The sequence below is a fragment of the Amphiura filiformis genome, chromosome 3 (assembly GCF_039555335.1).
Source record: "Amphiura filiformis chromosome 3, Afil_fr2py, whole genome shotgun sequence".
Classification (NCBI taxonomy): domain Eukaryota; kingdom Metazoa; phylum Echinodermata; class Ophiuroidea; order Amphilepidida; family Amphiuridae; genus Amphiura; species Amphiura filiformis.
The window spans coordinates 29,327,052-29,352,703 of record NC_092630.1 but is presented as its reverse complement, the minus strand read 5'-3'; the positions used below and the strand labels follow the sequence as shown (position 1 = coordinate 29,352,703).

At 35.2% G+C, this 25,652-nt stretch overlaps 1 protein-coding gene across 4 annotated transcripts in view; it reads left to right on the top strand.

Annotated features, from left to right (window-relative positions):
- LOC140148323 (uncharacterized) overlaps window positions 1–25,652 on the top strand; it is a 291,837-nt gene that overhangs the window by 230,183 nt on the left and 36,002 nt on the right. For 2 of the 4 annotated variants that reach the window (XM_072170232.1, XM_072170233.1), the window contains 2 exons: window positions 8,276–8,407; window positions 22,636–22,767. The gene's annotated coding sequence lies outside the window, so the exon portion shown is untranslated. The remainder of the gene's footprint in view (window positions 1–8,275; window positions 8,408–22,635; window positions 22,768–25,652) is intronic. The other 2 variants (XM_072170234.1, XM_072170235.1) reach the window with 1 other exon arrangement.

The window sequence follows — 25,652 nt, the reverse complement described above, 5'->3', positions numbered from 1 at the left end:
ATAACAGCACTAAAAGCCAAACTGGAGTCAGGGTGACTCTAAAAGCAGAATCCAGTCACTCTGCGACTCTATGTCTAAAATGATTCCGTATTGAGAGTCATCTGACCCCCTTGAACAGTCATAATTTGTTGACTCTGCTGAAGAGTCACCGTTGATGACTCCTGTGTAGAGTCATCAACGGTAGAGCAAACTGACTCTCTTGTGACAGTCAGGCGACTCCTTTTAAGCGTATTATACCCCTATCTTGTTCAAAATTGTATTCCCCGGACATCACCATGGCCAAAGTTTGCAACATGTCGCTCAAGGCCTTGCACGATGAATTACATATTCAACAAACGCTGTGAAATGAGCTAAACCTCGGAAGATTTACTTTCGCTTTTAAAATCAATGTTAATATTCAAAAGATGTTTTTGCTCCATGTGTTCTCCATCAATATATTGGTTTATATTATCAGATTGTTTTGTACTCAAAGTATTGGTGATAAAAGGAAAATAACACAATACCCTCCAATCGTCATGGTGATGAAAAGTTTACACTTTTGCTTTAATCTAATTTTGATGTCACTAGCAATATGCATTCTTAATTGTCAGTGAACATTATAATATATTATTATTACTATCTTACCAGGTTTAAAGAGGAAGCCCCGCCAGAGCAGTTCTTCTGTGGTAAATCAATCATGCCTGGTTATCAAATTCAGCAGTTGCTAATTGATGCAATAACATTCAAACATCAATAAGCACCTGTCAAATTCAGAGATAATCTTGTCACTGAGTAATTTGATAACCAGACAGGTTTGGTTCACCCCAGAAGAACGGACCTGGCGCGGCTTTCTCTTTAAGCATGAAAGCGATATAATACTGTTTGACCCCATATGACCTTTGACCCCGGATGATCTCTGTTTGATAACCGTTGACCTCGGATGAAATTAATTTTCTCTTACCGATATAACACTCCTCGTATAGCTCTTCGTATATTGCTATGATTTGGGCGATATTTGGATCAAAGCTTCTTCTTCTTGCGTATGTACAACATACACCAACGTTCAATTGTACCGGGTTGCAGAACTGTTATCTGACGGACCCTTTTACACACATACAACATTAGCTGAATTATAGTATACAGTATAAGAATGGTGAGTTTAAGACATTTTCCACGAGTACAATTGGGTCAATAAACTGGTGTGATATTTAACTCAAATCCGATTTTACTTCCATAAAGCACATTATCATCCCCGAAGCAACAATTTTTGAAGGTTTGATCAAATAAAAATCGCTATATAATTTAAAGTTGAATTTATATCTCAATTGCTATTGGCGACCGACGGCATTTTAACCAATACTTATTTCATTCTTCGTGATAACAGCAATAATACATTTGCCATTGTGTTCGTGGTCAGATATGTCAATAGCACATCGCCAACCACTGAAGAAATATTTAACCGCTTGGATACATTTTCGTGTAATATGTGTGATATTTAGAGGTTATAACTTCATTATTCTTTTCTTTTCTTTTTTTCTTTTCCTCAATTGACTGCACCTGGGATGAGTATAATACATTCGACATAATGCAAGGGATACTGCAGTTACTGTCCGTTTTCCTATACACAATACACAGTGCTCTCACCATTGACGTGTGACCTCTACAAATAGTGTATGTTTGAAGTATAGGCCATTACCTAATTAACGTCACTGTGTGAAAAATAACCGGCCAATATTTAAAGTACTCTCTGAAATTCTAGAAAATATAGTTTTGTAACATGTCCTAAATTTTTAGCTAATTTAGGTGTTTGGAAATATTCACACTTTGGTGTTTTAGTGTATGTTATAGGTAATAGGATATTGCCTAGTTAAAGTCACTGTGTGAAAAATAACCGGCCAATATTTAAAGTTCTCTCTGAAATTCTAGAAAATATAGTTTTGTAACAAGTGTTTGGAAATATTCGCACTTTGGTGTTTTAGGAAGGATATGTAAACGACAGATAACACCAAAAAATATGAAGAAATTATTTCCAAACCGTGTTAAGTCTACAAACATTGTCTCATTTCGTAAACAAAGGCCCACACAGTATTGTTACCTTTCATTTGCTTTATAATCGGTTACCCAACTGAAACTATAATACCAGCTCATTGCAATACCGCACAGGTAAAACAGAAACATGTGTAGTGTGGATTTAACCAGAGAAGATCTGATTTAACATAGCTGAGCTGTTTTCAATGAGTGTTATATTGGTTTAATAGCTTTTAATGGGGTTTAAGTCCTGCAAAGGTCGTGGTGAATTCTACTGTAGACATGACTGCATCATGGGATCATCTGTAGAATAGAGAACACCTTGAAACATGAGAATTTAAACTTTTGACATTTTCAGAATGTGTATAAATTGTTTGCTATTAACTGATGAGACGCTACAACTGGTGAGCAACTGACAATAGACCAATGAGGTAGAACTCAAACTGCTTCTTGTCACAACAAATTCATTGAGTTTTTGCTTATTTTGTGGAAAATGACATAGCAAGCCCATAATATGTCCCATAAAGCAATATATTTATAAAAGCGATTAGGTGGTTACCCATTACAACTGACCTACTCTCGGACTTTGACAGCATACCCTAGCCCCATGTAGGACGATCAAGTTTGTTCTTTTAAAGTGACCGCTAATTAAACATGGCCCAACAATTACATAAATCACTTTATCAATGGGATAAAATTGCATAAACGCTGAGCCACCATCGCCTCCTCTTAGTTGAAAACACGAGAGGTAAATTCCAATCCTTTCGAGTTACTCCATCGGTTTGGACATTAGAAGCATCACATACATTCATGACACTTTTATTGACTTTCTAAAATAATCAATCCAAGCTCTGTTGATTTTCTACAAGCGTTGGCGTGACTAAGGTGCTTGCGAGGACACTTCGTGTTATGCATCTGTCTTCATGATTAGAATCTTGAACAAACTGAAAAGGTTCGAATGTATTAGAAACATGTCATTAAATGCACACAGAGTAATGTATGATTAATGTTCTATCATCCCTCATCAGATCGTATTCACGATGTAGGATGCGTTTAGATTTATCTGTCCTCTATGCATAGTCAGAGGATGATTCAAGTACTACCCAACACCCCATGCACTGGGTTAACTGTGCAGCAGGTCAGCAGTGTGTGAGTAACATGACACCACTGCTATGGTGCATAGAAGTGCATGGTTAATTTGATTTGTACAGTTATATTTACATTCAAAACGCTGTGAATATGCTGGTCGATTTCACATTTTATGTTATCTACAGAAGGTGTGAATTATCCTTTAAGCACACATCACTTTTGTTCTGAAATCGTCCGAGTAATAATGACACACACACAATTTTAAAACAACATCTTTTGCACAGAATTCAATGGGATTTGAAAAGTAAAGTGGCAGTTGAAACTCTAGCGATAACACTTTTGCAGTGCATGATGGGGCTTCCTTAAATCATCCTCTGATGCATAGTGTAACGATATATTGTTTTTTGAAACTATCAGAGCCATTTATCCGACGAACGACCAAACATCCATAGCCCTGCATACAAGTCGCATTCTTCCTTTTGCACATTTTAAAAGGCAATTTGAGTTTAAGTACAGCCTACCATTTCTAGACCGATCTATAAGCCACCAAAGCATCCATGCATTCTGGATTGAATACCAAACACTAGTAAAATAATGTGTGATATATATTCCTCCGGTTAATGGTACAATTTCGTATCACGATAAGAGCACACGTGTTGAAATTTTGATTTGGGTTTCATTTTGATATGTAGAGGATCTCTAGAGTGATTTACCTTCTGAGTATGATGAAAGATGGATAATCGCAAGGGTTGTTACTCTTTAACTTAAGTTGTCATCTGTTTAACATTGAATACTTTGTACCAAAGCCTTCCTCGAGTGATGTGAATTGCTTGCTTACTATGTATGACCTTGATGTAGAACTATCTTAACTTTATGAGACTTCCTTGATTTTTTTAATCATTTTCATCGATCATCAATCGATCATCAATCGATCATCATCAACATCAGCCGCGTTAATGTCATCATCGTCGTCGTCATCGTCGTTGTCGTCATCATCATCATCATCATCATCATTATCATCATTATCATTATTCTCATCATCATCATCATCATCATCGTTTTCGTTGTTATCGTCAGTCATCAGGGGCGAGTCCTAATAAGATAAAATTAGGCCCACGATTCACTCTGAAATTTCCAAAAAAAAATGAAGAAAGGCAAAAAGGAGGAAGAAATGAAAGAAAGGAAGGAAGCGAGGGAAAAAGAAGATAAGCACTTTACGTCACTTCAAATCCTGAATTCCCCTGATAATCATCATTATCATCATGATTATCTTCTACTTCTTCCTCCTCCTCTCCTTCTTCGTCTTCGTTAATCTCGCCACGTATATGTATATTTTATTCAAGGCAATTCAGGTGACGGAAAGACTACATTAACTTTTTCTTACAATTCAAAAACTCAGAACTTATTTTGTTCTATATTTAACCAAATTTAATGTCATTGCCACTACCTGACCGGGGCGTCAACACCCAACTGACGATTACTTCAAGATGCATTGACATTTAAATGTTGGCATTGAGGAATAAGCATATATACGTGTGATAAGTACTATGCGAATAACATACACGATACACAGTGTCATCGCCCCGATATCTTCATGGCAGAAAATGCCATGGTAGGTTGAATCCACAGCCACGCATGGCCATTGTGTTCCCAACTGTTTAATAGTTTTTAAATGCATAGTGGGCGGAAGGACATTCGACTAAGGCTAATGACATTAGCCTGTGACTGACCTCTGTACGGTCAGCGAGCATACATTCGCCATTGTTATCTGCTTATAGACTGCCTCTACGATAGTCTCCTACACAGCCAGTTTGTGTCAGTCGGTCTGACACTCGTCGATCCTGTATGTTCGTCATAGCCACATACAGTCTGGCCCGAGACTACCTCCACGAGGGTCTACGCTGCGCTATTTAAAATCTTGAATTTTGGTCACTTTTTCAGCTCAAGACGCAAGCTACTCTCTCAAAGCGCAAACTAACGACTATCATATCTGTTCAAAATATATATTCAAGTGCAAGGAACCACATCTGGTTTCTTTATACGAAATCATTTACGGGAGATATTCATCATTTTCCACCCCGGTATTTAAAGATTTATCGTCTGAATATTAATCGTGCATAGCACATTTACGTGTATCGATCCCGTGTATTCATTTCAGTGTCTCTGGTTGTATAATGTAATTATTAACCGGGCGATGTCGGTGTGCGATAATAAGTTGAAAGTACGTTCTCGGTCTTTTCGTGAAAGCCTGTAAAGACGATAATGTTCGTTAATATGAAAAGGCTGCTTTGTTTAAAATTCATAGATATTCCTAAGAGTAGCAGTAACCTTACCAATGTAATAATCTCTTTAAACTCCCACGTGCAAAGAAGAAAATAATAAATATAAAAGTTTTTCTTTTGTTCCAAAAGGAGCTAACTCCAATGGCAGCCATTTTTAAACTTTGCATTGGAGAATTTTAGGGAACAAAAATGATGTTGAAAAAAATTAGAAAATTAGATAGCGCTACAAACATATCCATTCCAATCGTTAAATGTCATTTAAACTTTAAAATGTTAAAATATCCCCGAAAAATGTGACACAAGGCAGCTATTGGATTTAGCACCTTTTGGAAACAAATTCTTCATATGTTCTTATTGCAACCCAAAAAAAAAGCGCTATTTTAGAGTAAAAGTCGCTAAAAGCTTATAACCTATAGCACTACATGTATGTAAATATTGTAATGGAGAGTCTTTGCCTCGCTTTACCCCTTTCCACCAGGGATATGAATGAGTACCCGGGTGTGGAACAGAGTATGAGCAAGGGTAGACCCATAATTTTACATGGATTGAATTATAATTCTCATGATTGTTACTGCAGCTGAACATACAGATGAAAACAAGTAATGCAATATTGAATTGCAAGATATTCCTCTTCTTGAGATTCAATGTAATAAAAGAGCCTTTTAAGGATTTGTAAATAGGGCGTAGCGTTATTTATGTCATTTTGACCAACGTAAATTTGACGACTATATTTTTAGTTGGACAGACATGTGTGAATACATCCGGTCTATAGTCAGTGTAATCACTGCCCTTTGACAGAGGTGTTAAGAAGTGCAGCTCATATGTCTGGATATTTCAGATTGTGATGACTTTATATTCAAATAAGTCTGGGCTAAGAACTATGAATAGATACAGATAACACTTAAAAGTGGTAATTCCCTAGCATCGAATGCAGTGTTATATGATCCACCTGACTAAAGGTGTCAAATGCGTGTTAAGGTGATGTGACACATTTCAGATATTGTTGGCAGTAGTGTGAACAGTAAGGCACAGATATTGGAACACGCAGATATTGTCATCCAATATATGTGTTCTAATATCTGTGGCATAATGCATTATCATAATGAACTATATATAATATAAAGAATTAGGCACAATAAATTTGAAACCTTTTGGAAACTTAAAGTGTGGTGAAAAGCACACTTGAATGCCGTGACAGAATTTGTCTAGGATCCACCTTTTAATAAATTTTCTACTATCCTCAGAAAAATCACAAACTCTTATAAAGTAAAGTGGCTACAGGGTTAAGCGTGACTTTTATGTCAAAAGCATTACAATGAATGCGTCAGGACACAGTTCCTGAACATCAATATAATTGCACACGCATAGAATCACCTTAAAGATGCATTGGCTAAAGACAATTGGCCAAATCCTTCTTAAACCCGACAATCGAGTCACAATTAGTACCTCGGTCAGTTAAAGTCTAACAACGTCTAACAACGTCTTGCAAGTTAAATTGCACAGCTGTTGTGGGAAATTCAAACTCCTCAAAATACAATATAATATAAGCTCAGTCCGATTTCCTTGTCAGCCAAATGGTTCAAATTATTAACTAATTTCACAAACTGATATCATGTACCACGGTTCGACGTACAAAATGTATTTTTGAACTATTTTAGATACAGAATAACATGATAGTTCTGACCATGTTCAGAGTTTTCCCCGGGGAGCTTTCAGATATCATTACGTTTGATTTGTACTGACGAACTATCGACGTCATTGTCTCTCAAGATCATCCAATTGTCACGTTCTGCTATACAAACAATCAGGTCAAGGCAGATGATTCCCTCATTCATTGTTTTCATTCACTTTCAAGCACCTGCTTCTGATCGTAGATCATAGAGATATATCAACCAATCATTATGAGCTAAATATTCTCAATTCCATCGGCGCGGTTTATTAACCATCATTAACAGAAGCAGCAATCACAGCTAAAAATTGAACATCATATTGACCTTACATAATTGCCTTCTGATATATTAGCATGTTTGAGTTCTGCAAATACAGTTTAGCTGTTGAATCTGGCTTTTTTGTTGCTTCTTAATATCTAAAGCAAATAATTCTCGCCTTGACATCGATAAACGTCACATCTTGATGTCAGTCGGAAGTTAAATACTATTTGTCTAAAATAATATAAGTAATATTTGTACTTGATACAAAGTTACAGACCTAAGTTTCATTGAAGATTGTCCTTATACTGGTCATTTTATCTCGCTTCTTAGTAAACTTATGTTTATTCCTTTTTAAGAAAACCACAGGCTATTTATTTAGTGTGTAATTTTGTAAAGTAAAGTGCGATGCAAAGTGAGGTTGTTTATATAAAGAGCTATATTTAAAAAAATACTTGCGGTGTAGGTGATTTTATTCAGCTTCTCTGTGATTCTTTACGCTACATGTGTTTAAGTTATGCAATCTTGGACATTATAATATTTACATTCATCCTTGCTGAATTTAAAGATTTTAATAACAAAACAAAGATACATAATATACGAATAATATCATGTTGCTTTATCTTTATCAAAATTACGTTTTAAGTGCCCTTTCACTTTTTCGTTAATAGATCTAGAAACCTAGATTCAAATCATTCGGCAAATGCTGACATTGGTAATCCGTGCTCTATATATTAAACTAAAATTAAGGTTTTAAATTACATAGATATATTAACCAGCCAACTACCTAATATGAATATTTAATATAATATTAAGTAAACGTCTTTAATGTCCTTGGATTATTGGATAAGACGTAATTTACTTCGTGTCTGCTACAAAAGAATGAACAAATGGATAAAACACGCATGACACAGCCACTAACGTACGCGTACTGACTGATTTACCTACATCTTTCTGTCTTCATTTCAGATCGTTACACAGTGTCAGCCTGAGTACTCAATGTGCTGTAGTAGTAGACAGTTTTCCTTATGAACCTAGTGTATATCGGAATATGGTTGCTGAATGAAGACACGGAATACCCGAACAATGCATATTTTTACGGTAACTATTGTGACTATTTTCCTTGTATAATTTATTGTATATTGTGTATTATTATTATTGCTTTGAGGTTAAGTGGTGCGGATAAGAGACAAGTGTTGTGGTATTAGCTTATGCTTGGGAGCGACGACTACTATTCTGAAATTGCTCCACGAAGGTGATGTTTTTTATATCATATGTGACCGTACAGCACGAATGAGCCGTAAATGTCCTCAATTGTATTCTGAGTTACAGTGTAAAATGGGCATGAAGGTCGTTTTCATAGGTACCTCAATTTGGTGCTACGTGTACCTCATTTAATGAGATACACGTAGCACCAAATTGAAATAGCTATGAATATGACCTTCATGCCCATTTTACACTGTAACTCAGAATACAATTGAGGACATTTACGGCTCATTCGTGCTGTACGGTCACATATTGCTTGTGATTTTCTTTCACATTCATGTTAATACGCTGAAGAACGTAACACAGATAACCTGAAACCATCTGCATGTTAAGTAGATCTATTTCTTCCCATTGTTTATATCCGTAAAGGGTAGAATTTCGACATTGAGCTTAAAATAATACATATGTATGTATGTATGTCTGCAAACTACGATGTTCGTTTCCGTTGTTTCTGAGTACCTTAGCATTCCGGAATTCGCGTAAATGTTTCTGTTCCATAATCCTGAGAATCAACTTTTTAAAAATTTGTCACCAAAACATCTCTTCTTTTTTTACTGTCCAAACCTTGAATGGTAGTATTTTTTAGCTGAATGCGTTTTAAAAATGCAGTACGATCAGCAAATTATTTTTAAAACTTAATGTCTTCTTTATAACCAAATTGTACTTGTAGATCTATTAGTAATTGTTTGATCAAATCAGTTGACCTTGTTATATTTTGTACTTTGTTGCATTTTATTGGATATTTGAATTTTCTTTACGTTTATACGTGTGGAACTCCAGTTATGCCTATTGCATGTAAAATATACTGCCATTAAAACATCAGAATGATTAAAAAACGCAAGGACATGTTGTGAAATGAAATCATGAAATGAAAGGAATAACATTATTTGGCTAAATTAGGTGTAAAATAGAAATAGCGCCCTCAATTTCCACACAAATATACACCATGAAATTTCCATAAAAATCAGCCAAAAAAACGTGTATTGTTGCAGCATTATAACAATATTCAAACGGTAATCTATCATTAATGTATTCAAAGCATCATCAGCAAACCAAGGAATAGAGTTCCTCTATCTAGTAAAGAAATCGTAAGCAAATATTCAACAGATGAATTAGTGAATTTGTAACATATTTTCCCCAGTGAATCTGCAATTGCTGAGTGACAGTATTACATGTACATGTTATCGAAGACTTGTCTGTCTTTTCATTCATGTTTGGGTCTTCATAGAGACTTTATAAGATTGGCAATCTAACAGTACTATAAATCATCCAGTTGTTGCTTTACTCCCTTGAGTCGTGTCCTCACTTTGTACTGATTGCAAAGATGTATCATGTTGTGTCTCGGAAAACCCACCGTCTAGATAATAAACAAATCTATTCGATATCTTATCGCGTTGTATTTTGTTTCCTCTGCTAGACAGTGCAGTATACCTAGGAATATATGTCACGGTAAATAAATTTAAAGTAACTAAATGTTTTCTCAGACATGTATGCAAAGAAAAGTGTTGTTGGATTCTAAAAGTATATCGTACGATTATAATAATTAGTAACTGACTGAAATGAATTCTAGGAGTATATTTGACTAACACATCAGCCAATAGGAAAATACTGCATGCATATGTACTTGTAGAACATAATATTTTACAATATCCCATGAATTGTTTAGATTTTAATAATACATCTGAATCTATATCATGATTCAGTATCTTCCGGAATAAACAGTATTGTCAAAATATGATGCTGTACTCCAAGGATCTGAATAAGCAACATCGCATGTGACCCTATATCTCTTCTTGGGTATTAATTTTTGCCCACGGGTTTGCTCCTGACTACCGACCAGTATGTCTTAATGAATCTACATCTGAATCCAAACATGCGATTGACTTCAATACTATTCAAAAGGCGTACGTTCCTTAATAGATCTCATATTGTCAGCTTCAATAATATTCCAAAGGCGTGTGGTCCTTACTAAATTTCAAATTGTCAGCACAGTTTTCATCAAAGGGTAAAATAGAAGTGTCTTTCCACCTACTCTAATGACGCGTGTTTAGAATACTTCTCTGCATGCTCTGGACAGTGTGTTTGCATGCACTTTGGTTCCTTCTCATTTATTCTCTACGTAGAGTAGGATTTAAGGAGCAATTACTTCTTGTACTAGAGTAAAATGGCAGTGTGATACTTCCTGATACTGGACATCCCCACTTAGAATCTCTAAGAAGTTATGCACAGTCATCAGTCAAACAGGTTAAATGTTTCAAGAACTCGAAGTCTCGTAAATGATTTTACTCATTTACGTTATTAAAATGTATCTTTAAAGCAAAGGCCAATGTGGTTTCCAATGTCCGCGATAAGCCCATTGACCTCTCATTTCAGGGGTCTAAGAGTAGAACTTTAAAAAGGGTTGCTGATATTTCTTGCACCCGATACTAAGATTAATATAGACTCTTCGCTGCAATGGCATGGATTCGCTTTATAGGTAAGACCTTTTAAAACATCGGTGTTTTAAGTAGGAGCACAATTGAAATTAACAAATCATTTGTAATTGATTTTTTTTTCAATATATATAGGTTTAGTATTTTTATATCAATGTCTGAATAGCATTTCTATGAGACTTACAAAATACAGACAATATTAAACCATTTCATTCCTAGAGAAGTAGTAAGAATGCATTGTTTGTCATTTTGTAACCCGTTCTTATCAATCGCTATCTATTTTAGACCAAGACGTGTACGCATTAACCAGATATGTCGTAATTCCAGTACAGTGTTTCCTGATCGCTCCTAGCTAGCATTTTCCCTGTCATACATGCTTTAATGTGTTTTGATTTCAGGAGTCGATAATTCCAAATCTACATCACTTCTCTAACGCAATATCAGTTTGTATCCATATATTTTGTACGATGAAACGTATGGACATAATGAAATAGCGCCCTCAATTTCCACACAAATATACACCATGAAATTTCCATAAAAAGCAGAAAAAGATGAATAAGTTTATAAAGAAAGGAAAATCAATGTTTAAAATGCCTAAAATGTATCTTTGCATAATATTGTGAAAGCTTTTGGTATTGTTTTTGTTATTAAAACTAATGAATAATAAATCCATCAAAAGTAATTCAGCTGATTTTTTAAACAACCGACCTAATCGGTCTTTCCAACACAAATAAATCAATTACATTGAATTGAATCAGTAAATAACCTGAAGGTCATTACTCATCTTATTTTCTTGAAAAGAATCGCTGAGCACGATGATAAATCGCGAGTTATAATTTTACATGGTTGTTTGATTCATATAGAACTAGAGTCATTATCACTGATGTCACTAATCATCTTATAATTTGTTAGAATATTTACAAAGGGCAGACACTTAAAATATACTGCCATTAAAACCTCATCAGAATGATTAAAAAACGCATGAAATGAAAGGAATAACATTATTTGGCTAAATTAGGTCTAACATAGAAATAGCGCCCTCAATTTCCACACAAATATACACCATGAAATTTCCATAAAAATCAGCCAAAAAAAACGTGTATTGTCGCAGCATTATAACAATATTCAAACGGTAAGCTATCATTAATGCATTCAAAGCATCATCATCAAACCAAGGAATACATTTTCTCTATCTAGTAAAGATAACGTAAGCAAATATACAACAGAATTTTGTTTTGGTATTACCAGGTCACAACATGCTCTTTACAAACCAGTACAAAGAAAGGACATGGCTCATGGGGTAAAGCAACAACTGGATGGAATATGGAAGTGTCAGATTGCAAATCCCATAAAGTCTTTTTAATGACCAAGAATCATTCCTCGTAGCATTCTCTAAAAAATGTATTTCCAATCATAAGGAAGGGAATATGAAAGATAACAAAAAAGACCTCGTGTATATTATTCATGAATACCCTATAAAGATTTTAAACTCTTATTCTCCCTACGTAGAGGAGCGATGCGCGAGTGTTCGCTGACCAATGATCTGAGAGACGTCTCGTTGCTCGCTCAAGCGCTGAAGAATTGTTTGTGCCAAGTTGGTCTTGATACTTGTTTTGTTAAGGGTAAATTGCATTATAAGAGAGGGACATTCAATAAGTTCTACCTTCTCTCATATAACTTTCGCTGTCTATATATTAGTTCTTCAAGCTCAGCATGATAGTTATATTATGTCAGCTTCTATTTAAGCCATTTTGAGCTGAAATAAGAAGGTAAAGTGAAAGAAACCCTACTGGTTATTTCGGCCGTGTAACATGTAGTTCTATGGGAGGACATAAAGCGATTCCTAACCGCTTGGATTCATTTTGATATAATGTGACAAATTAACATATTACATGACTTAATCGTATTTGCTTGTGGTTTTTTTTTTTTGTTTTTTTTTTGGGGGGGTTGGGTTTTTTTTTGTTTGTTTTTTAATTGACCGTGCATCTGGGATGAATTTTACTTTCTACATGTGCAAGGGATCATCTGCAGAACAGAATTAAGCATTCCCTTGACTTCAATATGAAACATGACAATTTTAGATTTGCAGTTTCAAAATTTTCGCAAGTTGTTCTGTTGTTTGACCGATTGACTGCATCTGACCAGACATACTACAGCTGTCGGGCAATTTAATTTAGGTAGAGCGTATTTCACTACTTTTGAAAATGATTGGGCAAACTTTCTGAACATATTGGTTGATTACTACTACTCCTATACCCTCCGATTTTGACTGCATATCTGAAGACTAAGCACCGTTTAAGATGGTTTGGTCAAGTTTCTTCTGTTAAAATGACCGCAAAACATAGCCCAACAATGACATACAGCTGTTCAACAATTATACATAATGCTGATTCACCCTCATGCCTTGGATAACGGGAGTTAAATTCAAATCCTTCAATTTAACAGTTGGTGAGGTTTTGACGATTTTTTCTGGCGATCCCAGTTAGATTGCGCCACACTTCATGCACATTTCATGACACTTTTATTGCCTTTCTCAAATGATCAATCTAAGCTTTGCTGATTTTATAAAAGCATTGACGTGACTAAGGTGTTAGCGAGGACACTCATGTTATGGCATCTATCTTCATGATTAAAATCTTAAACAAACTGAAAAGGTTCAACTGCATTAATCCATATATGTCACGACAAGGATGTACTGAATGCTTAACATTCCAATGCCTTTTTTTTATCATGGAATACTGCTACCTTCAAGTTGTAAGTTCAAACGAACATTATTATATCGAATACCTTATTAAGTAGGATACCTAAGTATCAAGGATATATGTGACATGTCATGTCAAAAGGAGACACTTTTGGGCAGGTTATCAATTTTGAGGTTTTTACATATCTTAAATAAAGAGATATTTTGCTCCACAACGCCGTTTTCCCCAATGAAATCGGACTTTCCTAAGCGAAGTTATTGAGTTCGTAAGTTATAGTATAAAATTGGAAATTGAGATATCGGTCTTTAAAAATATTATTGACAATATTGAAAGTAGGAATTACCTTGAAAAATGTCTCAAAAAATACAAGATGCCAGTTATATTCCGGTTTGAAACTATCAGACAATATTTAAACATTAATAACATCACAAATTTGCAACAAACCCAAATTGTGAAAAAAATCACCCCTGGGAATATTTTTTGCTATTTCTCCATTTAGGATCCTGCCCAAAAGTGTCTCCTTTTGACATGGCACGTCACATATATCTGACGAACGATGGAACGGCAGGCATATTTCATCTACCACATCCCCTATAGCATACAAGTATCCTTTACCACGTAGTATTGTTAAGTAACGACATTATTCTAGAAAATGGACCAAAGCTTTATAGAACTGCAGGTGTATTTGATTTTCAGTATTGTGATCTATTTGAAAGAACATTCAAGTTTCAATGTGAGTTTTAAAAACCACCTTAGGCAGATATATCAGCACCCACAAACAACCATGTCCTCTGGATTGAATACAGAATACGAACAAAATAATGTGTGATATATAATCTTAGCTGAAGGGGGTATGTACTGTTTTATTAACTGCAAAAAGGCTAGTGTCCGTCCGGTTAATGGTACAATTTCATATCACCCAATAAGAGCACACGAGTTTCATTTTGATATGTAGATGGTCTCTAACAGGTGGTGGCCGCATTGCATTCTCTAAATTCAGTAAATTGTCATCGTCAACCGTGTAATTGAATGGGATTATTTTGAAATTTTAAAACGCTTGAAATATCACAAACAAATAAGCCTATGTTCATAAATAATATAAATACAAGCTAAAACCGTTAGGGTTCGATAATGAACCCCACAAAACTAACCGACTATATTGGAAAATGCCATACGGCCGGGCGGTTTCACAAGTTGCCGGCTCGATCATGTCATCCGCCGCCTGGTCTCTAAAGTGGGTTACCTTGTTGTACGGTGAGTGGATCAAGGAGTGTTACCTGTTTAATATTAACTACCTAACACTAAAGCTTCCCTTGAGTGATTTGAATTGATTGCTTACTATGATCTTAGTGTTAGAGCCATCTCAATTTTATGAAACTTCCTTGATTTTATACTCATTAACATTGCGATCATCATGACCATCAATATCAGCAGCATCATTATCATCATCGTCGTCGTCATCATCATCGCGGTCGTCGTCGTTGTCATCGTCATCAATCCATTATAATCATAATCACCATCTGATGATCACTATCGCCGTGTGTATATGCAATACACATATGTAAACATCCACCAAAAAGTAATTAATGAATGACCATTATTCCGAAACAGTCGATCGCATGCAACATTTGCATTCGAAGCAGAATGTATTCTTTGCGCATTATGACACCGCATATGGTGCAATGGTCCCAATATTGATGTAGCAGCGTACATTTAGATAAACATAACCCAAGATTTGAAAGTTGCAGCAAAATCCTATTACTTGTTTTCAATGTCCATGGAAGGAAATGTTGTTAGCTCTCATTGGATAAGTCATCTTGTTTCGTTTTGGAGGAGGTCAAATCATGTGATCAATAAAAAAAATAATATATTGATTTAGATAATAAATGTTGATTTTTTGGCTGCTTTGTAGGGCCTATCCAGTATCTATTGAAGGAAATCTGTTCAGCTCTCATCCTTTTTGTTTTATGCTCTTGGATGGTATCAAAATATATGATAATCAATAACAACTGTCATTATTTACATTAGTGATTATTATTCACGTAATGTTGAATTGTAACATGAAGATTTCTTCTGACCAACAAAGTCCTAAATAGCCTACAGTTGTAAGTTATCCTTCCAGTGAGCAGCTACCACCTGGAGCTGATTCCACATGGCCTGAGTGGCGGTGTCTCAACAGACTAAGATCAGGGGTCGGAAGGTGCAAGGTCGCTTTGCAGAAATGGGGCTACCTACCAGAAGGACAAAACACTACCTGTGAGTGTGGAACGGTTCCACAGACTATGGAACACCTGTTGGTCTGTCCACAGATGGGGCAACACTGCACACATGAGGACCTAGCTGAATTCAACGATTCTGCTCGTCACTGCGTCAGCTATTGACCCTGCGCTTGGACACGCTAAGAAGAAGAAGTGGTAAACTTGTATCCAAATTTTCCTGATTGGAAGGTGTTACCAACAGATGTAACGCTTGGTCTTGTACTTGACCTTCTTGAACTTGTCATGTTTTAATATGGGATTAATTAAACAATGGCCAATGATGTGAATAATCAATAATGATATTTTTTTTATTGATCACATGATTTGACCTCCTCCAAATTCAAGAAAGAAGACGACTTATCCAATGAGAGCTGACAACATTTCCTTCCATGGACACTAAAAACAAGCCATAGGATTTTGCTGCAACTTTCAAATCTTGGGTTATTTTCATTTAAATGTACGCTGCGACATCAATATGGGAACCATTGCAACAAATGAGGTGTCATAATGCTTAGAAATAAATTCTGCTTCGAATGCATATCCCCCATTTAACATGCGATTAACCGTTTTGAAATAATGAATAATTGAAAATTAATTAAAGGATGGTAATTACTTTTTGATAGATATTTATTTCATTCAAGGCAATTCAGGCGACGGAAAGACTACATTGGCTTTGTCTTATAATTTCAAAAATACTCTGAAGAACTTGGCATATTTTGCCATTTTTTGTCGATATTTAATAAAATTCAGTGTCGTTGCCACCACCTAACAGAGGTGTCAACACCGAACTAAAAATACTTCAAAATACATTAACATTCATATTTGGCATATAAGGAACGAGCATTCATGTGCTAAGTACCATGCAAATAATAAACGAGCATTCATGTGCTAAGTATCATGCAAATAACATACACGACAGTAGTGTAATAAAGACAAAATTCTACCCGAAGTAGAAAGTACGTTCTCAGTCCACTTGTGATCAGGAAGTAACGGTCGCGTCGCTAAAAGCTTCTTGTAACCTACAGCACTACATGTATGTAATCGTGGTAATAGATAGGGTTTACGTCGCTTTGCCCCTCTCCACCCAGGGGTATACATGGTTAACAGGTTATTATGGGAATGGAACAGAGTATGCGCAAGAGTAGAGGCCCACCACAGCACTGACCCACTTGTTACTGACAGTTAGTACTCCGGAATGCACTAAAAACATTCATTTTACCTACAGGGTGTACCTGAAAGAACTGTACCGTCGAAAACTATTTTTGACGCCTGCATAAAACTTTATGCAATTGCACATTAAAACACTTTTCATTATGTTTTTGAATTTTTAAAATTGAACAATTTCGTTGACTCCGTGGTATGGATTAAAAATGAGGTGTTATTTCCTAATTGTATTTATCGAGAAGGGAACTGTCAATTGTAATAATTCACAATGATGCAATATAGAATTGCAAGAATAGATTCAATGTAATAAATAGAGCGTAGTGTTATTTATGTCTGGACATTTTAACCAAAGAAAATTTGACAACTCGTTATATTTTAGGACGACGAATATTGGTGAATTTGAGCACCAAGAGAAGCCATTCGTCAGGTCTATCTATATTTAGTGTAATCACGGCCTCTTGACAGAAGTGTTAAGAAGTAGCACTTATATGTCTTGATATTCCAGAATGTGATGACTTCATATTCAAATAAGTCTGGGCTAAGAACTATGAATAGATACAGTTAACACTTAAAAGTGGTAATTCCCTAGCATCGAATGCAGTGTTATATGATCCACCTGACTAGAGGTGTCAAATGCAAGGTGGTGTTGAGACGTAAGTAATATTTGAAAAGTTTCACGTTTTGTTGGTAGCAGTGTGAGAAGTAAGACATAATGCTTTATCGTATAGACTATAGTCTGATGGCAGAAGAGCAAAGTAGGTTGGTATTGCCAGTTCTTTGTTGATTATTGTTCTATGGTTGGTACAAAACGAGATTCCGAGAGGTGTAAAATTGTCACCCCTGGGCAATTCGATATATCCAAGTTCAAAGGTGATACAAGGATCCAAATTAAAAACAGGTTCAATTTTGTTAAAACCTATGCCAAATTATTTCTGTAGTCATAAGGATTCAGAAAATATAAAGTTGACTTTATAGGGGTTAAAATAGACAAAATGCTCCAATTGTGAGGAAATACTCTCAAATGGCTCTTTGTGTAATAACAACTCCAATATAGAATAGTTTGGACCACCTATAATGACTTGTTGCCTAGATAACACAGCAAAATCTGTCATTGTCTAATGAGTCCTGTTGATGTTGACTCACTGGTACTCAGCTGAATGGTTACTTAGGTAACGAGTCGGTACAGGTAGTTCTAACCTTTCTTTATTAGATTGAGATAACCATGCCAACAATAATATTTGAAACCATTATCATCCAATTGGAGCATTTTATTTATTTTGGCCATTGTGGATCATCAAAATTAACCTTTGACCTTTTGGCTTGTATCTCTTGAACCTCTGAAGTTTCTATTCATCTATTATGTCCGATTTGAGTGCTTACATTATTGGAAAATGTTGCCAATCAATGTTCACAACATTGTATAATCAACGTCCAGTTTCAGAAATTGGATGACTTGTGTTAGGCAGGTGTGAAATATGTGACGTGTCATGTCAAAAGTAGACACTTTTGGGCAGGATCGTTAATGGAGAAATAGCCAAAAATCTGCCCGGGGGTGATTTTTTCACAATTTAGGTTTGTTGCGAATTTGTGATGTTAATAACGTTAAAATTATTGTCTGATAGTTTCAGACCGGAATATAACTGGCATCTTGAATTTTTTGAGACATTTTTCAAGGTAATTCCTACTCTCAACATTGTAAATAATATTTTTAAAGGCCGATATCTTAATTTCCAATTTTGTAATACCATAACTTACGAACTCAATATCTTCGCTTAGGAGTGTCCGATTTCATTGGGGGAAACGGCGTTGTGGAGCAAAATATCTCTATATTTAAGATATGTAAAAAATTGATAACCTGCCCAAAAGTGTCTGCTTTTGACATGACACGTCACATATGTGTATCTATCCGGGCGTATTAATTACGTAACGCATAGCTTTGGCTTCATCGCATTACTGTCTTGTGCTGTTATGTGATTAGTTTATATAATCATTGTTCCAAGTTCCTTTCATTTCCTTTCTCTGTTTTTTTTTTCTTTCTTTCTCATTCTCTCTCGTCCCCTCTCACTCTCCCTTTCATTCCCATCATTATTTTGTTCCTTTTCATTCTCTTAATTTTTCTCTTTCTTTATTTCTCTTTACGTTCTCTTCATTCTTGCTTTCTTTTTTGCTTGCTTGATTGATTGATTGATTGATTGATTGTTTACTTTCTCTGGCTTGCTTGCTTAACTTTCTATGCCAATCTCCTTCTAAAAGTAAAGTTATATGAAAACTCGTGAACTAGTTGATCAACAGGTGCATCTCAGGCGCTCGGTAGGCAGGAAAGGAACATTCTGGTGTGGGTTTGTCAAAAAATGAGGAGTTTTGACAACAAATAGAATGACAATCAGCGAAGAAAAACACTTTAACTGGAAAACCATCTAACCTTATAAAACAATAGCTGGCAGCTCTTTCGTTTGAATTTATTATTATCTACTTTACAGGACATACCTTAATACAGCCGCCAGCGGAACTTTATACGTCCGAATTTTTAAATCAGCTTGCACATGTTGAATCTTATTAACTATAGCTCTTGTGAGAAATATTCAAACTCCTCAAATTACAATATCATTATAAACCCAGTCCGATTTCCTTGTCATCCAATATTGTTCAAATGGGTCAGATTATTGGCTCCTCTCACAAGCTAGTATCATGTATTCGGTTCGACATGAAAACAATTTATTCTTGATCCATTTTAGATACATAATTTAATGAAAGCTCTGACCATGTTAAACTCTTTCCCCGGGGACCTTTCAGATATCATTACGTTTGACTTGTACTGACGACGTATCGACGTCATTGTCTTTCAAGACCATCCAATTGTCACGTTCTGCTGCTATACAAACAATCAGGTCAAGGTAAATGATTCCTAAGTTGTTTTCTTTTACTCTCAAGTACCTGTATCTGACTATATATCACTATGAACCAATCATATGAGCTAAAATACTCTCATTTCCATCATTTACCAAAAGTAGCAATTACAGCTCAAAGTTTGACCTTAAGGTTAGACTAAGTATTGTTGGTCGAAGCAGCCAAAAAAAATGAAATTTATTATCTAAATCAATATATTATTGAACAATAAGACTTTGATGTTTTGTCAAATTGCATTCTACAAATCATATGTTTTGAAAACTTGCTTGATTTATTGTTGTGAATTATTTTTGTACGTTTTACAAAAGTGTTGTTGTTTCAGCCATATTTACAGCATAACTCAAAAACCACAGGACCTACAAAAGTATATCTGTGATATGAAATGATCAATACAATTTTTGCCAAAGCTCACTACCATTCGCAAGATGATGTGAACTACCAAATCGCAACAGTTTAAAATAGTTGCTAACCTTAAGTTGTAGAACTTTAGAGCTTTAAACCCGTAATAGCATGTACAATCATATGTGACGTGTCATGTCAAAAGGAGCCACTTTGGGGCAGGTTATCAATTTTGAGGTTTTTACATATCTTAAATATATAGATATTTTGCTCCACAACGCCGCTTTCCCCAATGAAATCGGACATTCCTAAGCGAAGATATTGAATTCGTAAGTTATGGTATTATAAAATTGGAAATTGAGATATCGGCCTTTAAAAATATTATTGACAATGTTGAGAGTTGGAATTGCCTTGAAAAGTGTCTCAAACAATACAAGATGCCAGTTATATTCTAGTCTGAAACTGTCAGACAATATTTTTAACATTAATAACATCACAAATTCGCAACAAACTCAAATTGTGAAAAAAATCACCCGGGCAGATTTTTAGCTATTTCTCCATTTACGGTCCTGCCCAAAAGTGTCTCCTTTTGATACGTCACATATTATGATCTCACACCACCGAATCAGAGTCCCATAGAGATATGTGCTAAATTTGCCTTAAGAAAACGTAATTTTTTCTTCACAGGAGCGACTCAGTTTTAAGCGACAGCTATGATGGTTGGAAATCAGCCCTTGCCTGATCCCTCTGGGTGGGAAGAAAATATAGGTTGACCGTCATTATTTTTTACGACTGGCCCTCGAAGTCTACGATGGCCGGGAATTGCCTATTTTACAGGCAAAATCATGCCAGTGTTTCTGTAAAGAATAGGCTGCTTAAAATTATTATTAAAAGTTATTCGATCTCTCCCATCTGTGGTACACTTGTAGTATTTAACATTACTAATCATGACCAATCCAAATTTTGCCAAAATTATGCAAATTTCTGCTCATTTTAATGCATACATTGGTTTTTTCTGAGAAGTAAAATTAAGGGCGCACAACCATATAATTCTATTTGGTGGTGTGAAATCTGAAAAACATAATTAATTAATAATAGTTCCCCTATTATGTTGCTTTTATCTTTCATGAATATCACATTTACAAAATCACTGAATACAATATTAAGTAAACGTCCTATGTCCTGGGATTGTTGCATAAGACATGTCTACTGCAAAAGAATGGATATCCAGATATGCTGCGGTCTTGTAAGACCATGAAGTTGAAATGACCTCTGATGGCCTTGATATGACTTTGGACCAAATTGTCTTTTCGTAAAAATTATTGGCAATAAGTTTAATAACAATCTATCTAACAAAACAAAAATTGACCTTTGATTGACCTCTGGTGACCTTGGAATGACCTCCATCATATTTTTAATCATATCAGAACCATTATACTAATTTTCATTAAAATTGATTTTTGACCACAAAACAGACTTAATATGCAGTAAATAGTAGATTTCAAGTTTATTATGACCTTGAACTAAAAAATATGTGTTCATCCCATAGACACCAGCTAATTTCAATGTATATTGACATGTGTCAGTCGCATCTCTGTACTATGTAATCTGTAGGAAATAAGCGTTTTTAACGTATTTGGTTATGTATCGATAATACCTCTTTAAGGACCATTGACCCCAAGTATGTGTTTACCCCATAGACCTCGGCTGTAGCAAAGTTTAATGTCCAAATCTCATTACTTTACCATATAATCTATAGGAGGAGGAGCATGTTAGGTGAAAATCACTTTTTAGCCACAATTATTCATCAGTGACGTTTGACCCCAAATGGCTTATGTCACAATGTAAAGGCTGGAGCAGTGGAGCTTTTGTCCAAGTTTGATATAAAATTGAATTGATTGAGCCCATTTATTGGGCGAGCTATGAGTTTTGAAATATTGGACGAGACGTACAATATTTTAAAACTCATAGCGAGACCAATAAATATTGGGCGTAAAGCATCCAATTTTATCATAATTATGTGTTGAATCCAATATTTTCACACACTTGGATTCATCAAAACATAATAATGGTCATAATCGGTCAAATAATGATGGAGCTAGAGCAAATTATATCAAATGACCTTGAAATGTTTACAGAAAGAAAAAAATTGCTGAAAAACAATAGTCCAGCCGAAGTTCGGCTGGACTAAACACGCATGACACATCCACTAACGTACGCGAACTGACTGATTTACCTACATCTTTCTGTCTTCATTTCAGATCGTTACTCAGTGTCAGCCTAAGCACTGAATGTGCGGTAGTAGTAAACAGTTTTCCTTATGAACCTAGTGCATATCGGAATATGGTTGCTGGATCAAGACAAGGAATATCCGAACAATGCATATTTTTACGGTAAGCATTGTGAACATTTCCCTTGCATAATTGTATGTATATTATGTATTATGTATATTGTTGCGAGATGAAATGGTGAGGATAAGAGACTATGGTTAGGGTTATGCTTGGGGTGATGACCACTATTCTGAAATCGCTCCTCAAAGGTGGTGCTTTTTCATATCATATTGCTTGTGTTTTCCTTCACATACATGTTGCTTTAAGATTGCACACATATTACCTGAAACCATCTGCATGTTAAGTAGATCTATTTCTTCCCGTTAGTCATATCCGTAAAGGGTGGAATTCGACCTTAAGCTTAAAATAATACGTATGAATGTATATCTGCAACTAAAAGATGTTGTTGTGTTTTAGTACCTTAACATTCAGGTATTCGCATTTAAAGACGTTTCTTTTCCATAATCCTTTTTATGAGAATGTTGGATGAGTACCAACAGATTTTTAAAATAATTCACCAAAGCAACAAGTTTCTTTTAGACTACCCAAACCTTAGTATTTTTAGCTGAACATGTTTTAGAAATACGATGTAAATTTATAGCAAATCAGTAAATGATCTCGATTAATGCCCCCTCGTAACAAATTGTACTTATGGATCTATTAGCAATTGCGTGACCAAATCGTTTGACATTATTTCATTTTGTGGGATTTTGACTTTAATTAGAACTCCATCGTTTGGATATTCATTGCATTTTTCTTAAGTTTATACGTGTGGCTGTAAAGAGATATCTTAACTGAATTTGATCACTTATGCGAGCTTTCGATACACAAGATTTAAAAAGATGTTCCGGATGTTTATTGTATCGTGGTGTTGATGACGGGGCATGTGTTTGGTTATTTGGTTTATGTGTTATTACGTATTTTATTTACGTATTATTACAACGACAAACGTTCAAATACGACATCAACATTTCTTTAAATTTTTCTCGGCAACCTCCTTTAAATATGAAGGTGTTGTTTTATTTCTTTTTCCTTTTTAATGGAGGTCAAACATTGGAATCCATCGGAATAATTCTAATCTGGTAACTAGAACTAGTATAGTAGCAGTTTAAAAAAAAAGGTGACCTTATATTAAATTTATATTTGAAACGAGCGAAACAAACCGTATAATTAGTCGAACAGAATATCACTCATTTTTTCTACCTATATGACAAATTTCATAACATTTGTCCAATTTGTTAACATTTACTGGAAAATACAAGCCACTATATACTAAAAGCAGCAGCTTGTTGTGAACATTTACTTCTGTGAGTTTGCAATTGCTGAGTGATAGTATTACCTGTTGTTGAAGACTTGTTGTCTGTGTTTTTATTCATTTCTGGGTCATCAGAGAGACTTTATAGAATTGGTCATCTGACAGTTCTATAAATCATCTAGTTGTTGCTTTGTTCTCTTGAGACATGGCATCACTTTGTACTGATTGCAAAGATGTTGTGTCTCGTAAAATCCACTGTCTAGATAGTAAACAAATCTATTGAATATCTCGTCGCGTTTTTTTTTTTTACTTTGCTAGACTGAGGAGCATTAACATGTCACGGCAAATAAATGTAAAGTTAATAAGTATTTTAGTTTTCAGACATGTATGCAAATAAAATATGTGTAGTTGGATTTTAAAGATCTATCGTATGATTATAATCATTAGTAACTAACTGCTATGAATTCTGGAAGTACATCTAAAACCCCAGCCAATAGGAAAGTACTTGTAGAACGTGCATATGTACTTGTAGAAATTTACAATATATCCCATGAATTTGAATTTTGATAATAAATCTGATCTGAATCTGAATCATAATTCAATATCATTGTCAAAATATGATGCTGTACTCCAAGGATCTGAATTAGCAACATCATGTGACGCTACTTTGTTGGGTTTGCTTTGTACCACCGACCAATATGTTTTAATGAATCTACATCTGAATCCAACCATGATGACTATTCAAAAGGCGTGCATTCCTTAATAGATCTCATATTGTCAGCTTCAATAATATTCCAAAGGCGTATGGTCCTTACTAAATTTCAAATTGTCAGCACAGTTTTCATTAAAGGGCAAAACAGAAGTGTCTTTCTACCTACTCTAATGACGCGTGTTTAGAATACCTCTCTGCATGCTCTGGACAGAGTGTATTCAGGCACTTTGGTTCCTTATCATTTGTTCTCTAAGTAGGCATTACAGAGTAAGAATTTGAATGAGTTTTACTTTTTGTACTAGGGTCAATTGGCATTTAGATACTTCCTGGATATCCCCACTTAGAATCACCAAGAAGTTACGCACAGTCAGTAGTGGAACAATTAATATTTACTCATTTACGTTATCGCGACGGCTTCTCCAGTTGCACAGTGCTACTAATTTAAATATTACACGAATTCAATGATAAGGAATGAAAAAGCCTTTCGAAAAATGTCTACATGTTATATGCAGAAAAATGCAAATGGAAAGAACAGCGTTTTTAAGAGTAGAACTTTCTTCCACCCATTACTAGCCTAGTATAACATTGAGCTCTTCGCTGCAATCGCATGGACTCGCTTCATAGATTAGACCTTTTAAAACATATGTACTTTAAGTAGGAGCAAAATTGACATGCCGGTGCCAAATTGACAAGACTTTCTTTTGAATTGACATTCTTTCAATACAGATCAATTTTTGTATTTTTAACTCAATGTCTAAACAGCATTCTATGAGACATACGAATTACTGACAATTATTTTAAAACATTTCATTCCTAGAGAAGTAAAAAAAGAATATATTGTTCGTGATTTTGTAACCCGTACTGATCAAGTGCTACCTATTTCAGACCAAGACTTGTACGCGTTTAACCAGATATGACGTGATTCCATTACAGTGTTTCCAAATCGCTCCTAGTCGGCATTCTGCCTGTCAAACATGTTTT